Source organism: Gymnoscopelus braueri, assembly GCF_963280865.1.
Source record: "Gymnoscopelus braueri genome assembly, chromosome: 13".
Classification (NCBI taxonomy): Eukaryota; Metazoa; Chordata; class Actinopteri; order Myctophiformes; family Myctophidae; genus Gymnoscopelus; species Gymnoscopelus braueri.
In genome coordinates this window covers 49,700,401-49,714,803 of record NC_137615.1, presented here as the reverse complement: position 1 = coordinate 49,714,803, position 14,403 = coordinate 49,700,401, and the positions used below count along the sequence as shown (strand labels likewise).

General features: G+C 42.8%; 1 pseudogene across 1 annotated transcript; it reads left to right on the top strand.

The window, feature by feature from the left end:
• Positions 1-9,873: 9,873 nt before the first annotated feature.
• On the top strand, positions 9,874-11,510 carry LOC308098328 (E3 ubiquitin-protein ligase TRIM35-like; annotated as a pseudogene). The gene has a single exon. The product of its transcript is annotated as an E3 ubiquitin-protein ligase TRIM35-like (transcript).
• The last annotated feature ends 2,893 nt before the right edge of the window (positions 11,511-14,403 follow it).

The window sequence follows — 14,403 nt, the reverse complement described above, 5'->3', positions numbered from 1 at the left end:
ATTTTTGAAAAAAAACTGCCAGATGTCTGCATCGCAACACGTTGAGAGTTTGTAGATCTGCTATTTTCACTATATTTGAAAAAGGGCTTAAGTGGTTAATTCATAATGTACTTTTCCTACTTCCTACTTTAGAAATGTAGTGGAGACAAAAATACAATATTTGTCTTTGAAATGTAATGGAGTGAAAGTCATGAGTATCCAAAAATACAAATACTCAAGTAAAGTACAGATACTCAAAACATTTACTTAAGTATGCTCAAGTAAATATCTATAATAATAGCACTGCCTCATGCCTGGCTGATTCGCAGCCTAAGAAATACCACATCTAGAGGCTCACAATGCATCGTGTTGTGAGTAAATCGGCTATTTTCAAAAAGCCAAAGTAATTTAAATGAGGCTATTTGGCTTCAATTGCTCTGTGCTGCTTCAAGGTTTAGAGATAGTACCATAACAACATGCAGATTCAATTTGCTCATTGACTCAACTGCCCGACTTCATCATACTGTACAAGAGTGTCACACAAAAGTAACGATATTTTCACTATTTATAAATGTTTTAAGAAATATAAAATGAATGGTTTTGAAACAAGGTTTCCATCGGACAGCAACGATATGTGAAATGGCACTAGACATGGACCATATTTCCTAACTTTCATAATCCATCACAAACATACACACAACTGACAGAGACAGCATGCGCGCGTGCACACACGCACGCGTGCAGACACACATGCGCGCGTGCACACACACGCACATGCACGCACACGCACACGCACACGCACATGCACGCACGCACGCACGCACTATATATATACACTATATATACACTATATATATACGCACGCACGCACGCACGCACGCACGCACGCACGCACGCACGCACGCACGCACGCACACACACACACACACACACACACACACACACACACACACACACACACACACACACACACACACACACACACACACACACAATCTCTGAGCCATCTATCATCAAAATGTTTCTTTTTTCTGTCCAGCTTAAAGATGAGCTCTTTAGATGAGCTCCCTCTCTCTCTCTCTCTCTCTCTCTCTCTCTCTCTGTCTCTCTCTCTCTCTCTCTCTCTCCCCGGGAATCACAGAGCTCGGCGTCTCCCAGGAGTAGGGAGGAGATTTGATCAAAGCAAATGGCCAGCAGTGGTTTTCAGTCTGCCACTTAGAGCTTTTTTCCCACGCACCGCTGTGCCTCTGAGCAAGGCACTGGTGGGAGCCCGGTGCCATGTAGCCACATGCACACCGAGGGCACAGAGATGCCATGCAGCCACATGCACACCAAAGCTGAATTCCAATACCCAAAATCTTGACCACTCGCTCACTCCAGCTTGACCCGGAAATAGTTTGGTCCCAATTGTTCATTTGCTTTTTGGAGGAGCCGAGTGGAGTCGAGTGGAGGAGCCGAGTGGACTCTCCGAGTGTGCATGGAGCGAGTGTTCATGAAGTGTACGCTCGACCACTCTTCACATCTCCTCGCGGAAGACTTCCTCATCATGTGTACATGTTTTTTTCCTTCTCCCGTGACGTATACATGGTCCTCCTCCACTTGTGACCACACACACACTGCTTGAAACCCGAAACCATGCCGAAAACACCGGCCGCCGTTATATTTTCATCCACACCTCTGGTTCCAGTGATCCAGCTGTATATAATTTACCGTCGCTTTGAAATGACGCAAGAGTGCATTCCGATCCTATGAGGCCAACAGGTCGACCACTCCGTCCTCGCATTTAATCCTCTCCTCCTCACAGGGGCGGGGCTTAGGCACGAGTGCAGGACGCGAGGAGAGTGAGCGAGTGTGAACGTTTGGGGTATCGGAATTCAGCTCAAGAGCACAGAGGTGCCATATATAGTAGCCACATGCACACCAAGAGCACAGGGTGCCATGTAGCCACATGCACACCAAGAGCACATGGGTGCACTGGTACAGATGACAGTCCCACTAAAATGATGGTTTATAGCACTCAATAAACCATCAAAGTAGGGTCCAGGGACCCGCACGGGTCCTTCGGGGGGTTCCCAGGGGATATATAGCAACAAAATCCTCACACTTAACCCCTATTTTGGACTTGGGCTATTCGAAAAATAGCCACGCTTGTAAATACAAATTTTGAATAATTTGTGCCAGGGGGTCCCTGGCACAAAATATTTTTCAGATGGGGGTCTGCGGCCAAATAATACATACATTTGTGGGTCCACCATCCTGCCTTGGCATGAAAACGTTTGAGAGCCACTGTTTTATTGTATTACATCTATACTACAATCCGCAAGCAGGCGCATGCGCGAGATGTAACTGGTCACACTTTGACTTCGTCTTTCACCGCTGTTGCCAGATTGTGCGCGAGCAACAAGCAACCAGCTTCATGAAAAAACACAAAGCTGCGCACTGCGCATGCGTCGACGCACTTTCTCTAACCAATTTACACCCACTTCACGCTTACAACACCTGGACATGGCAACCCAACCTCACTCTCCGAGCCTATCAGCGTCGTCGCTCATCGTTCTGTGATTGACAGCAAAAGTTGGCCAATCAGGTGGCGAGTTCGAGTGAGCCCGAATGCAGCCGAGTGCAGCCTCAGTGCAGCCGACCAAACACGAACGGCAGCCATTGTTTCTCTGGGCAGTTTCTGTGGCCAGTTTTCTCCGCACTTTTCAACTTCAAAAAGCTCTCAAAATTCTTCTTTGAGGCACGGAATTTACTTATAAGATATCGTTTGGATAGAATTTAGTTGTTTCACATCATATATGTGGTCAATTAATCATGACAGAGCCTATTTAAAAATAAAAATTCAGAGAACCGGCAGGGGCGGCCAGTCACACGCATGTATCCGAATAAGGCAACCTATTTTGGGCATGGCCATCTCAAAAGTCCCGTTGCGTCACATTAGTCGCGGAGGTGGCAAAAATGCACTGCAATTGGCTGAAGGGGAAAAACGGTGCACTCACACTCACCCACCAGCGTATGTTGGTACACACACACACACACACACACACACACGCACACGCACACGCACACACACACACACACACACACACACACACACACACACACACACACACACACACACACACACACAGATCTGTTGTGCTGTAGTCAAGGCTTTGTAGTGCAAAAAAATTGCCGATTGAGTCCGCAATGTTTCACGGGGGGCCGCGATGTCTCGCGGGGGTCCCAAGACTCCCAGGGGGTCCGCGGACCCCCTGGGAGTAAAATTATTTTAAAACATTTAAAAAAAAAATTGGGGGAAATTTTTATCCCACGATTTTTGAACCCCAAAATAAACGAGCCCTCGCTTATTTTTGCGCGGGCGTTATTTGTTTGTCATTGTGGTGAATGTTGTGTGTGCTGCTGATGTTTGTTGTGTGAAGCTTAATGTCAGAGTGTTTGTGTTGGAGCGCCTCAGTGCAGCTGCAGAGTTCATGTGCAACATCTTGCATGCGTGGCTGTGGAATTACAGTTTTCCTTCGCCGTGTCTGTAGGTCACGGCCTGGAGACCCCAAGGGTCTCCAGGGACCCCTAAGGGGGGGGCGACCCTCTGGGTATTTTATTAGAGAGAGAGAGAGAGAGAGAGAGAGAGAGAGAGAGAGAGAGAGAGAGAGAGAGAGAGAGAGAGAGGTCAACTGAGAATCAGAAGGTCACGGTTCACCCCTCAGTGCACCCGGATTGAGCAAGGCATTTAAACCTCTAACTGCTCGACCCCGTGCACTCAACACGCCCATCTGAGGAGCCATCAGCTGGGTAGAGACTGAAACTGACCCCCACGTTGAGAACACCATTTTATACTGTAAGTATCAACCACACGAACCAAAAACATGACACTTTGAAATCCACTCCGTCCGAATAATTGTGTTTAAAAGGCCCTGAACTGGGTGAACCCAGGGAGCGGTGTGGGAGTCCATTTTTTAGTAGCAGTAGCAAACAGCTTAAACAGTTAGAAGCCACTTACTTCTCACCCACTTGAGGATTTCAGTCTTAAGTAGAAAAAAAAAAAAAGGATCTCTAGCCCTTCAGACTAGACATTGAGGATGTGCTTATCTCCCTCTAGTGGGTGGAGGCGGTGGGAGCAGCTTTTCCATGTATACCGTGGGCCACCGGATTATAAGAGGCAGCTGCTGCTTATCCCCGGCACGTCTCAGTTCCCTGGGCTCAAGAGTCTTGACAGTGTTTACCAAAGAAAACCAGAGGCCAGACTCCAAATCAAATGCTTTTTTTTTTTTTTTTACTAACTACGGTAGGTAGCACTGCCATCGATTCTCTCCCCCTGGGTTCTGGTCTGCTGGAATTCAATTACTTAACCCATTGAAACCGGGAACGCATGCATCTGTGTCATTTTTTGATTTCTTTGGGCTATTCAAAAATAGCAGATCTGCAAGCTCATAGCGCGGCACCGAGTGCCGCGCTATGAGCTTGTAGATCTGCTATTTATTTGGAAAATCGTGGAAAATCGTGGGTCTTTGAAGATTTATATTTTTAAAGCGAACATTTACAAATCTTTGCTTCTGGGGGATTCTACAAAATGTATTCTAAATCCTAACAGTTTTTTTTGAAAAAGAAACGTATGTAGCTATAATATCAGTTGTTTTCAAAAAATGACATGTATTTGGCCCTGGTCCCCCCATCTCAAAAATATTTTGTTCCAGGGACCCCCAAAAGTTGTAACAGAGTTAAAAATGTGTATTCAAAGATTTGCAAAAACGTTCACGATTTTTCAAAAATAGCAGATCTACAAGTTCATGAGCTTGTGGAGCTGTTATTTTTGAATAGCCAAAGAAATCTTAAAATGACACACAGATACGTACGTTCCCGGTCTTAAAGGGTTAAGACCACAGGGTTCAACAACTTTTCTGTGGATCAGCGTCCACTTGAAAATTGCGAAAAATCTGACCACAGAAGTGGACAGATGGGTGGGCCGCTTGCATTTCCAGAGCATTGGCTTGGATCACCAAAAATAGCCGATCTACAAGCTTACAATGTGTCGCGTTGTGAGCTTGTAGATCGAAAGAAAGAAATTTGGTATAGAGTGAAACAAAAGAGTGCATCAAGTACAGCTGCAACCCGTTGTATTAAGTATAGAGGGTTTAAATGGTTAAGTTCCTATTTATCGGCATCACAATGAAAATGTATTTTTTATTTAAAGTTTTTACAAAAAAAGGCCAGATTCCAAATCTAAAGCTTTTTACCACTGCTATTGATTCTCTCCCCCTGGGTTCTGGACTCCTGGAATTCGCTTACTTTAGACCATGGGGTTCACAACGTTTTTGGGGATCACCCATCTGACCCCTTACCACGGCAGCCTTTCGTCTGTCTCAGAGTTACAGACTCCAATTTGGACCCCTGGTGGTCCCCCGACCCGACGTTGAGAACCAGTGCGCCAGTCTGCACAAACGTAATGTTGTGCGATATGATCGGTGTGTGAGGTGGTTGTTTCATATTGTCTCTGTCGGGGGGGAAACCTCATATGTCCAAAATTGTTACTTTTCAGGATTCAAATTCAAAAACCGCAAAAGTAGCAGATCCACAAGCTCAAAAGGTGTCGCTTCAAGCTTGCAGATCTGCAACTTTTGATATTTTTGTGTGACGCTGTAGTATGATCAAGTAGGGCGTTCATTTACGGAAAAACACAAAAAGTTAGAATATAGGAGGTTTCTGCCAGAAAACAACAATATGTTGTTGATGAAAGATATTTCCTCCACTGACAGATGGGAGCTTAACCATTTGAACCCCAGCATATCTGGGGGGGAGGGGGGGGGGTACGTTCACCAAAAATAGCTGACCTACAAGAGATTTGGCCTGGAAAAAGCGGTACAAGAACCCAGGTCCGTTTTACTAAGAATAGACGGTTTAACCACTTGAACCTCGGCGTACATATTCTGGGGGGAACATTACAAAAATAGCCCATCTGTAGGGCTTATAGATTGAGCTTGTAGATGGGCTATTTTTGGCAAAGAGATTTGGTGTGGACGGAAATATGTACAGTTGTAAGTTGTAACTCAAGTACAGTTCTCAGACTACAGGGGTTTAGTTGTTTAGTGGTTAATGGCATCATTGCAGTAAAACACATCTATGTATGCTGTGGCGTCCGCAATCCTGCTAATGATCAGTAGTGGACAGTAACTAAGTGCGTTCAAGTATACTGTACTTAACTATAATGTTGAGGTACTTTTACTTCAGTAGGCTATGTTTTTTCAGCGCTTTATACTCTAGGCTTCTAAGGCTATTGCACTTTTTAGTCCACAGAAATTATCTAAAAGCTTTAGTTACTAGCTCCTTTGCAGATGGAGATTATTATCACTAAATATAACCACTAAGCTCTATTTTTCATCTGCGATGCGTTGTGAGCTTGTAGATGGACCAATTTTGATACAATTGAAAGAACATGCAAATGGGACATTATGCATAAGTATACTTTTACTTTAATTTTGAATACAGACCTTTTACTTGCAAACAGAGTATTTCTACATTGTGGTATTGCTACTTTTACTTTGGTAAAAAAAAAAAACACTGTTAATGATCATCGCCATGAACAGTCATTAGGATACAAGATTCCAGATGTGTGTTGTTCCTTCTTTTGTACGAGAGAGTACACACTATTTTGTTCTGCTTCCTCAGACAATGTAGCAGCAATAATAATAATAATAATAATAAACATGATAGAAGCAATAACAAATACATCAAAAAAGCAATAATCAAAGAATAGCAACAATAGTGCAACAAGCATAAGAAACTTTGTACGCTGGTTCAATTGAAAATAGTGTGTGCAATGTTCCTACTCCTAAAGTTATAAATATGTATATATCCAAAATTAATGCCTGCTAGATAACTTCAATCCTTTAACCAGTAAGACCCTCTCTACTTAGTCAAACGGACCTGAGTTTTATCTATACATGGTGTGCTCTTTTCCCCCCTATCTGCACCACTATGATAATAGCGGATCTACAAGCTCACAACGTGGACTTATAGATTGGCTAGGTTAAGAGACCCTCAAATTGAAGTAATTCAAGCTAGTGAATCTGGTAATATACTTGTATACACACGTCACGCACACATACACACATGCAGATGCACACACGCACATGCGCACAAACACACGAGCACACGCACACACGCACACACACACACACACACACACACACACACACACACACACACACACACACACACACACACACGCACAGTCTCCCAGAGACAACAGGAACGATCCTAGCTGTCACAATTATCTGTCATTTCGCTATAGGGCGAGATTTAATTCCACCGCATAGATATCAATCAGCGGTAACGTACACGTAATGCAGCGACACTCGGCTGACCGATTGACACCTTTATTGACAAAAGGCTGTACACGCATGAGCATATATTTGCGCACATCTGTCAAAAAGGAAAGCGCAAAATGAAGGTGCAGAGCTTATATTTCCATTGCGGTCCTTTAAAAGTTCCGATGCGTGATATGTGTCCACCACCCCTTAGACAGATGAAATCGGAGGTCCCGATTGGGCAACAGAATCCAATATCACTGAGTGTATTGAGTGTATGTATTTGACACGGGGTCACGTCACCTACAAGGGGTCAGTGGGCGCGTGGGGAGGGGGGGAGGGCGATAAATCAGAGTGGCTGGATTGAAAGATGTGCGATTTCACTTTTAGGTGGGTATAGATGTTTTTGCCTCACCACGTGCGTGAATTATACTTCGTCGAGCATCGGAAGTAGCCGATCTACAAGCTCATGAGCAACGCTTCGCAGGATATGTTACGGCTTTGGCGGAAGGCTGGACGTTGGCACGGCCCATATACTTTTATATGACATTGTTTGACGGTTTAATATGTCACAAGGTCGTGATACGCGGAATGACTCCGTCATGGAATAAATCGTCCCCCTTGACATCGGCGCCTCGGCCCCGGGACGAACGGGAATGGCAGTTTGACCTTGATCAAAGGTGACAGTGGTGAAAGCCATGGCGTCCTGACGGATGGAAAGCCTTAAGCCGACAAAAACACACAAAAAAATCCATGCATTCAAGTCTCCATAATAGAAAAAATGTCATTTAGGGGGTGAACTATCCCTTTAACATATTCTACCGTACACATTAATTTTGATTAAAATAATTTTAATTCCAGATTGCAGTTTTAAATATGCCCAAGATGTTTTAATATCAAGCTGAACCACTTCCATAAGTACAGTCACTGTTGTATCTGTTTTGTAGTCCAAGGAAAATAAAACTCTTTATTTCATTTTATGGATCCATATGGTTGCATTTTTCACTGGTTAGTACTGGGCTATACGGAGCCTTTGCAGTCCCCCAGATGGCAGGCCAGGCCCTGCTGGTGTGTCCCAGCCAGACCCACCTGGGGCCTGGCTGTGACACACCCGGAATTATGGCTAAATCTGGGGCTCTGGCCCCGGTTCCAGTTTTGTTTACCAGAGATGGAGTCATGGGATACTTCACATGAATCTGAGGGAGTTGTCGTTGTACTGTTGTAATGCAGGAGAGCACCGTTTGTGGTTATTTTTGACATATCTATCCCTTGGCCACGTGCCCGAATAAAGTTCTCACGGTGATTCCGTTTTTGTTTTGTTTGTTGTTCCAAATCACCAGATTATGTAAATGTATGTATGGATTGAGAGGATTTGCCTGGTTGTATGTATGTAAGATGATGATGATGATGATGATGATGATGATGATGATGATGATGATGATGATGATGATGATGATGATGATGATTAGACACAGCTTAGCTGAGCACATAAACATAGGTGAATGTTAGATTGGATGTTTGTGGAGGAAAAAGTTCTCAACCCCAGTACTTGAGTTGTCAAAAACCTATTATAGTAAATGATGTCCAAATTACATAATACATTATCATTTTGTAATAGGGTAAAAGTTAATCCATGATTCTTTCCCCCCTTCCAAGTCAAAAGTACACTATTTGTCTTTGAAATAATATTCCCCATCACACAAAGATTTGGCAGACCCCCTGTAGTTACTCTTTGTTGAAGACCCCTGCCCTAGAAGTTTGCCCATTGGTGTGCCTTGGGCACAAAAAGTTTGTAAACCATTGTAGCGAATATAAGGACACACTGAAACCCTGACTATCTCTGATGAGCAGAGCTGTCTCTGTTGTCAGTGTGTGAAAAGGTTAATGCTTAGCCTACATTGTAAAGTACAGTGTAAAGTTCAGTCTGAGACAATAAAAAACATAACTTTTTATTTTATTCTCTCTATTGTTCCCTATCTATACTAAATATAATCAATACGAATAAGACTAGAATAATAGACTTTGACACATCTCATTCAACCAATTCAGTATGTGTGGAGCATATGGCATGAAATATGTGTATTATGCTTCATTTTTTGTCAGTTGTGTTTGTGTGTCAGTGTCAAGCGCCAAAGATCGCAAGCTCACAACACACAGTGTGTGTGTGTGTGTGTGTGTGTGTGTGTGTGTGTGTGTGTGTGTGTGTGTGTGTGTGTGTGTGTGTGTGTGTGTGTGTGTGTGTGTGTGTGTGTGTGTGTGTGTGTGTGTGTGTGTGTGTGTGTGTGTGTGTGTGTGCGCACGCACATGTGCATTTGTGTGAGAGAGAGAGTGAACTTTGTTACATATCTATGGCAGCCCCATAGAGAGAGAGAGAGTTCCGTCATGCTTTGATCTCGCCGCAAAACGGGCTGCTATGGGCTGTAGTTCCAAACATTGGAACTTCCTCATTGAGATAGACAGAGCATTTCCGCACTCCATTCTTACTATGGGAGTCTATGCTAATGGCGTCACTCTCATACTGGATCACGCTGGTCTATGGTGTGTCAAAGCTCCGCCCCTTGCCAGACTGTTCTGAGACGATAAGATTGACCTTCAGATCAAACACACAACTTCCAGTGAGGAGCACAGACTGTCTTTCCACAGCTACAGGAGGGAATACTGACCCAGACCACCAGAACCTGCTGCTGACTCTGTCAGCTGAATGGACTTTAACAAGAACCACTTTCACAGTGAAGGTAAACTTCAGGGAACATTCTAGAAGAGGGAGTGTTACCACCACTGACTGGCTGGTTTCCTGTCTCGAGCAGAGTATTTGTAGCTACGCTACATTGTAGCGACAAAATGGCTTCCAACGCATCTCGCCCAGAAGAGGATTATTCATGTCCTGTGTGTTGTGATATCTTTAAAGATCCTGTTATCCTGTCATGTAGCCACAGCTTTTGTAAAGCCTGTCTGAAGGAATGGGGGAGAAAGAAGGTAACAAAGGAATGTCCAGTTTGTAAGGAGAGGCATTCAGTGAATCCACCCAGAAACCTGGCTCTGAAGAACCTGTGTGAGGCCTTCATACAGGAAAGAGCTTTAAAAGGGTCTGAGGTTCTCTGCAGTCTGCATGCTGATGAGAAACTCAAACTCTTCTGTCTGGAATGTCAACAGCCAGCGTGTTTTGTGTGCCGAGATTCTAAAAAACACATCAACCACATTTTCAGACCCATCGATGAAGCTGCACTGGATCACAAGGAGGAAGTTGATAAATTACTGAAGCCTTTACACGAGAAACTGAAGGTCTTTAATAAAGTTAAAACAAACTGTGACCAAACAGCAGAACACATTAAGGTCCGGGCCCGGCACGCAGAGATGCAGATGAAGGAACAGTTTAAGAAGCTTCATCAGTTTCTACAAGAACAAGAGGAGGCTAAGATCACTGCACTGAGGGAGGAAGAGCAGCATAAGAGTCAGATGATGAAGGAGAGGATTGAGGGTCTGAACAGAAAGATAGCAACCCTTTCAGACACAATCAGAGCCATATGAGGAGGAGCTGGGAGCTGAACACATCTCATTCCTGAAGAACTACAAGACCACAGTGGAAAAAGTCCAGCTCACACTGCAGGACCCACAGCCGGTCTCAGGAGCACTGATAGACGAGGCCAAACACCTGAAGAACCTGACCTTCAGAGTCTGGGAGAAGATGAAGGACATTGTCTCCTACACTCCTGTCATTCTGGACCCCAACACTGCCTTTCCAGAACTCATCCTGTCTGATGATCTGACCAGTGTGAGACGTGGTGATGAACAGCAGCTTCCTGACAACCCATAGAGGTTTGACAACTGGCCCCATGTCTTGGGTTCTGATCAGGGCTTTAACTCAGGGACTCACAGCTGGGATGTTGAGGTTGGTAACTTAACAGTCTGGGTACTGGGTGTGTTAGCTGAGTCTAACCAGAGAAAGGGAAACATAAAGGGTCAACACTGGAGAATAGAGTTACGTGGAGGTAAATACAAAGCAACCTCGTCACCGGGGTCAGTCACTCTTCTCTCAGTGAAGCAGAAACCCTGGAGGATCAGAGTTAAACTCGATTGGAACAGCAGAACGCTGTCCTTCTCTGATCCTGATACTAACACACACTTACACACATTCACACACACATTCACTGACACACTCTTTCCATTCATTTACACTATTAATGCTCTGATCCCTATGAAGATGTTACCATGGAAGGTCAGTGTAACTCTGGAACAACATAGTTAGACTTGAGGAGGATGATGATGATGATTATGAACATGAGGATGACAAACTATTGAGTCTTTAAAGGGGAATACAAGTCAATGTTATAATTAATATAATTGTTATGTTTGTTGTTTTGTAGTCGAGGACGTTCAACATGAACATGTTGATGACATTTGTGTCTAAATAAGGATGATGATGTCATGTAATGGCTCATATTATTTTAATAATGTTGAGAAGTCGAGGTACTTTACTATCAAATGTATCAGACTAGTGTTTTGTTTGTTTATTTCCTCATACAATATATAATCACTATGTTGGATTAATGTCAAAAAGGTTTTACTGAACAATTATCTTTTGACATAATTCTCCTGAAATAAAATAATTCAGTGATATGATTGATACATTTTGCTCTGACTTCTAAAATGAAAAGTGTATATGAACAAAATATTTTAAATCAAATCAAGTTCTACAGTACATCTCTTGTGTGATAAATAAAAACATGTTTCCCCAATGTGACATTATAAAGTAAGCAATTTTATGATCAGCCCAGGTCAGTATGTTAAATATTAAAGAGGTTTATGGAACCACAAGGGTTGGTGAGGTAGACAAATGAACCCTGCGGTCACTTGAATCACTGGCAATACAATGAAAAGTGGATAACACCATAATAAAATGGTGAAAATTGTGAAATAATTAAAGGTTACTTGATGTGTTTTGGGGATGTAGACTTCTGAAGGTATTGTGGTACATGTTAATTTATACGATGTCACATGAAACTTTCGGGTTGCTTCAATTTGCTTGACAAAAGCATAGCTTTTCTCTGTCTTTGTTTTACTCAAAAACGTTTTAATTATATTATTCATGTGAGGTTAAGGTATTTTCTTCGATTGGAATCTGAGAAATGCATTGAAATAACAGCAGGTGGGTATTTACATTTATATTAATGGACACAGCAAGTACGACAATCTAATCCTTGGATTGACTAATAACTACTCAGTTTATTGCTGCTGGACAGATTAGACCGAGATATGATCCCTGCTCGCTGAATATGAACTGTCATATCAGAAATCTTGCTTCTGCCAAGTATCCAAAAATACAAACACAAAAAATGTACTTAAGTACAGTACTCAAGTAAATGTACTTGGTTACTGTCCACCGCTACTGTCTGATGACGCTCCGCTGTTGATCTGGGTGTAATGGACACGGATTCACCATTGTCACGGTGCTCAGCAATGTATGAATGATGTAGTGGAATGATACTTCCAAAGTGTAGACGGAATCGATTATGATTTAAATAAAGCCCAGTGAAGTTTAAGAATAGACGGCAGTGAGACAGAGTGTGTAGCGTGGTCAATGGCTTGTCTACAGGAGGATAAGCTTACAGGTGTTTCTACAGAGGCTCAAGGTCTTCAATGTTTTTCAGGCCAAGGACCCCTTAGCTGAGAGAGAGATGAAGCGGGGACCTCCACTACATATTGTATAAAATTGTGTTGCAGATTAAACTTTTTCAAAGATTTCATAGATTTGTTTGACAGCACTATCATCAGTCTTGGATTCATGTTAATAATGTGTATTGATGGTTTAACCAGTTAAACCATCAATACTACAAAAACATGACCTTTCAACAAAAAAAAAACTCTACACCAAACCGCGTCGTCAAAAATAGCCGATCTACAAGCTCACAACGCCCTGCAAGCGCTGTGAGCGCATCCCTATTCTGTTCCCCTCAGAATAGGGATGCTAAAGTGGTTAATGAAAAAAAGAAAAATCCTATCATTTGGCGGCCCCCCTGCAGTAACTCTGAGGACCCCCTAGGAGTCCTGGACCCCCTGTTGAAGACCCCTGCCCTAGACTCTAGGGCAGTGGTTCCAATCCTCTTTCCTTGGAGCCCTCGCTTACAAACGACCCCCCAAACATGCAACGCACACACGTTTTTTAAGACTATTGAACAATTTAAAGCCTATAGCCTATATCTACAAGCGTACAAAGTGTAACAATATGGCACGTTGTGGGCTTATAAATTGCCCTTTTTTTATGAAACTTTTTGAAAACTTGTAACATATCTTTTTTGGGACAGGTTTATTTTTTTATTATATATATTTAGTTTTACTGTAATTCACAATGTTGTTGCTGTACATGTTACATGAGTTAGTTAGTATGTTAAACTTAAAGGATATATATTGTATATCACAAGTTGGCCAGATATCACATTGACATACAGGCAGACAGTGGATGAAAGCATGTTATGATATTGTGCAAAACAGAAAAAAAGAAGCTCTGGAAACACTGGTCTAGGCTATCAAACAGACACAAGTTATGGTGCGTGCCTTGATTCACGTTCACATTATCGCCTGATTCTGGTTTTATACAATCATGGTGGAACTGGCTCTAGAGGATATTTATTTCTCCCGCACCACTACCAGACTCAGGGGGTTGACAAGTTGTGCACAGTGCATTGTAATGGGTTGTTAACTAAATCTATTGTTTGGTTAAGCACCCACAACAAAGCAGTATAGTGAGCCATACCAACGACAGGTCGGCTTGAGGGCGGCTGTCCTATAGATTTGTGCAAAAATCCAAGGCAAAAAAACACTAGAGGAGGGAGACCTTCAAACAGCTATTTCTCAACTTTTTTGTTTAGGCAAAAGTACAAACTTGGCTCTTAAAACGTACAGACTACTCAGCTAAAATTGAATATAAAATACAATAAAACTCCCTTTTGTGCGGACTGGCATCAAAGTCCACCAAATGGTTTGTGGGCCTTCAAAGTTTCACGGAAAACAGATTGGGAACACTTGCCCTGGGGAATATTGATTTTGCTGTAGGTGATAGGACAGGTACATGTAATAATAATACTAATAATAATACTACTACTACACCACATTTGCACACAAT